We start from the raw sequence: 3,969 nt of genomic DNA on the forward strand, positions 1-3,969 counted from the left end.
GAAGTGACTAGTTTACAAGCTTTCAAGAGGGAACCTAGATCCAGAGGGGATGGAACAAGGTAGAATCTCCACTGAGTAGTATCCAATCTGTCTAGGCGGGGCTGATGAAAGGAGATGCAGTTAGGTCTCTTGTGATACAATGGTGAATAATTGTTATTAGGGCTAATTGTAAGGGCTGGAAATGTAAAGGCAGATGTTTTGTAGCAAAGGGAGGGGAGTGACTAACTTTGCAGACTAGGGGTGGAGGTCTTTGGGACCATCAAGGGAGAAGAGCGGAGAGCAGGACCCTACCCAGAGAAGCAGTGACACCAGAGATGGAGGCAGAGATGATGATGCGGAGAGAAGGAGCGGCTAGGGACTTTGGACCCAGAGAGGGAGAGGGCCTGTGTGCTGATGACTGGGGGGGGCAGGCTTGCAGAGTATACCCTGTGGTTGGTGTATGATGCATGCAGGGGATTGTAACTATAGCAAGAAAACAATATATGATGGGATTAATGTGAAGCTAATGTTCTCCCATGTAAACTATCACATAACCCAAAATAAAGCATCTTATATGCTTAAATTAAAATAAATAAATAAATAAGTAAAATGGCATGGAGATGGTGTCTGAACTTCGACTTCACAAAGAGGAATGACAAACTCCACATCAGCACAAGGCTGATTCCTACATAAGGCAGAGATCAGATATACCTGCATTCTCCAACCTTCTTTTGCCCCTTCTGGACATCAACCATCTGTCTCATGATACTCTACTTTTCCGCTGGGTTCCATAATACGTTGCAATGACCATGTAGAACTCACCGACAATACTTACAATTGTGGGGTTTCTTAGGGAAGGTAATGGGGTACAATTCAGGATCAGAAACACTTCAGCCATACTGCAGGCACGCTTCACTCTTATTCTTGACCTGTCTGTGGTCTCTTGTCCTCTGCCCTGCTCAGACAACTGTTACAAGTTCCCTTACTATTGCAGATAAATGCCCAAAGGGCACCCAGTTCTGGAAGCCAGCCTCCTGTCCAAGAGCCAGGAAGCTCTCTCCCTACTCTGTGTGCCACCGCATCTGCTGCTGCCACTGCTGCTTCTCCACACCTCTTCTTTTGTGGTGGTCCTGGTATTGTCTGTTTCTGCTTCTGAGCTGGCTCCCTTTAACACTAGCAGGTTAGAGTCCCATAAGTGAGAGTTATACAGCCTGAATGGAATAGTCATATTAAGTAAATTCATTGTACCACAACCCTATTTTCCAACTGGCTCTTCGTTTCTAACTTTTGTGTTCCAATCACCAGTAATTATCAATGAGGCTTGATTGCATGTTTGATCAATTGCAGACTGCAAACCTTGATAGAATTCAATTTCATCTTTGGTATTAAGGGTTGGTGCATAAATTTGAATAAGAATCATATTAACTGGTCTTCCTTGTAGGCATATGGGTAGTATCCTATCACTGATAGCATTGTACTTCATGATAGATCTGTGTGACACCATTCCTCTTCAATGTGTTATTCCTAGCACAGCAGACCATATGCTTGTCTAATTCAAAATTGCCAGTACTGGAACATTTGTGTTAATGCCTAAGATCCTGGTGTCGTGCTGTGGGATAATGCACTGAACCACAAGGTTGGTGGTTCAAATTCACCAATCACTCCTTGGAAACCCTTTACAGGAACACTATGAGTCAGAACCTACTCGAAGGTACTTAACAACAGTGACTAGGGTATAGATGTTTGAAAGTTCCATTTAAATTTTTGTTTTGTTTTGTTTTTTAAAATCTTTGTTTTTTTTAACTTTAGTATAACGAAGGCAAACCCAAGTTTGGCTTCAAATGTGAGCTCCCACAGGAAAAGTATCCCTATAGAATGACCCAGGTACATAAATAGGCCTTGTAATCACATAGGGTCTGGTTAGGAAGTTTTTGTTCCATTGTCATCGCTCCATTCATTGACTTCCAAGAGTGTTGGTGCACTCTTCCATCAGCGTTCTGCTTCTGTGCTTGAATCCTCCTGGTGCTCCGGGGCTCAGTCAGTGTCTCCTGCCCTCAGGGGCACGTTCCACATTCAGCATTGCCTCCTCTGTATGATGGCCTGTCCCACCTTTGTCCTGCCGGGGTTGAGGGGATACAGAAGGGAACAGGTGCCATTTTACCACTGCTGACAACACAACTGTGTGGACAGGAAGTTGAGTAGTAGGCAGGACCACTGGAATGGTAGCTGCAGTTCCAGACTTCAATCAATATTTTAATTACCAAGTCTATACTTAGCAAGACAATATAAGAAAAAGAGGAAGGAAGGGGTAGGTGCCCTCAGAGGAGCTGACCCATTTTTTTGCACTGGCTGCAGAGCCTGCAGTCCTAGTCAGGAGGTCAGGAGCCCTGGCAGACAGCAAGGAAGTGCTTAAGCAGCTATAGCTCTGTGGCAGCTGGAGACCCCATCAAAGAGACACATGTCATCACTACTGTCCTTTAATCTTCCTCCACTCTGCAGCTGGGGGAGAGGGGGCTGGCGACGGGTTTCAGTTGGGGTCAGTGTGATTGTAAGGTCATCGCAACAACTTTGGCGGTGGCGTTGAGCATGGTGGCGGAAAGTCTAGCAGCTGAGAGCGCAGCGGAGATGTCTCGTGGGACTCTCTGCATGGGTGGGATGTTGGGGCCCTCCAGTGTGTCCAGGATCCCCTCTACCACCTTGTGGTAGGCAAAATGCAGATAGAGCAGGAAGAGCATGTGCAGGGCAGCCAGGGTGCCACAAAGGAGCAACCACTGTGTGGGCCCCACAGTCCGTGACACCAACACCATACGCAGTGTGGACAGCCCTTCCAACAGCCAGAAGAGGTAGAAGACGGCATGGAGGTGGATGTTATAGGTGATGAAAAGGACAATGCAGTGTCCAAACAGGCCATAACCTAGCAGTGCCAGCATCTGGAGCATGGTGATCTGGACGTTGCACAGGTAGGCGAGGAAGTAAATGAAGGACGAGATGCCCAGCCAGTAGCCAAAGCAGGTGCCAATGGCTGTGCCCATCAGAGTGCCCTCCTTAATAATGGGGTCAGACGTCTTCATTCCGTGGAGGAGGATAGCTACCAGCGTGAAAACCAGCATGAGAGGTCCATAGAGTTCACCTGCAATTTTCTGAGGGAAGTTGACCATCTTGATAGGAATCATGGACTCCAAGAGCCTGCTTCGCACCTGGGCAAGCTGCACATCAAAGTAAAGTCTCAGGATGTCAATGTTGGCATACAAACTGAAGGCCCTGGAGACTTGTCGCTTCCCTGCCTGCCACAGCTGATCAGCCACCTGCCGGCTCAGCTGTCCCTTAAAGCCCTTCATGCCTAGGAATTCTCCATCTTCTCCTCTACTTCTTCCTCAACGCAGGCGCTGATGCAGCTCACCCATACTCTCAAAGTTGGAGCCTGAGGTATCATCCATATTCTCCATGCCAATCACAGCTGAGCCTCCACCTGGATATTTTCTTCGAACCCTCCCCATTCCCGGCCAGCCCTGTTTCGGGGGCCGCCACTGCCGTAGCTGTCATGACCCTCGAGGGCTCCCGTCGCTGCAGCCCGCGCTACCCTGCGCACGGAAAGCGGGCCAGATGTGGGCTTGAGAGAGAAAGATGTCCAGGGGTGAGAAGGAGAGATGGGATCAGCCGAAAAGCAGAAAAACTGAAAGTTCCATTAAAGTTTGATAACTTCCAATTTTTCTGTGTGATGTATGATAACATACATCATTTCACATTCCAGTTTCTTCACATTAAGTCATGCCACATTATTAACTGATGGTTCTGAAAGCATTATACCAGCAACAGTATGAAAGCCAACTCAACTTTCAGGAGGTAGCTTGTCCCCAGTCATATTTTGAGTGTCTTCCAACCTGAGTGGTTCATCTTCTGGCACTGTATCAGTGTTTCATTACTGTTCATAGGTTTTCACTGACCAGTATTTTCATAAGTATATTACTGGTATTTCTTCCTAGTTGTAAT

At 47.1% G+C, this 3,969-nt stretch overlaps 1 pseudogene; it reads right to left on the reverse strand.

Moving 5' to 3' along the window:
• Positions 1–2,516: 2,516 nt before the first annotated feature.
• LOC102831549 lies at positions 2,517–3,502 on the reverse strand (annotated as a pseudogene).
• Between the last annotated feature and the right edge of the window lie 467 nt (positions 3,503–3,969).

Source organism: Chrysochloris asiatica, unplaced genomic scaffold (assembly GCF_000296735.1).
Source record: "Chrysochloris asiatica unplaced genomic scaffold, ChrAsi1.0 scaffold00017, whole genome shotgun sequence".
Lineage (NCBI taxonomy): Eukaryota > Metazoa > Chordata > Mammalia > Afrosoricida > Chrysochloridae > Chrysochloris > Chrysochloris asiatica.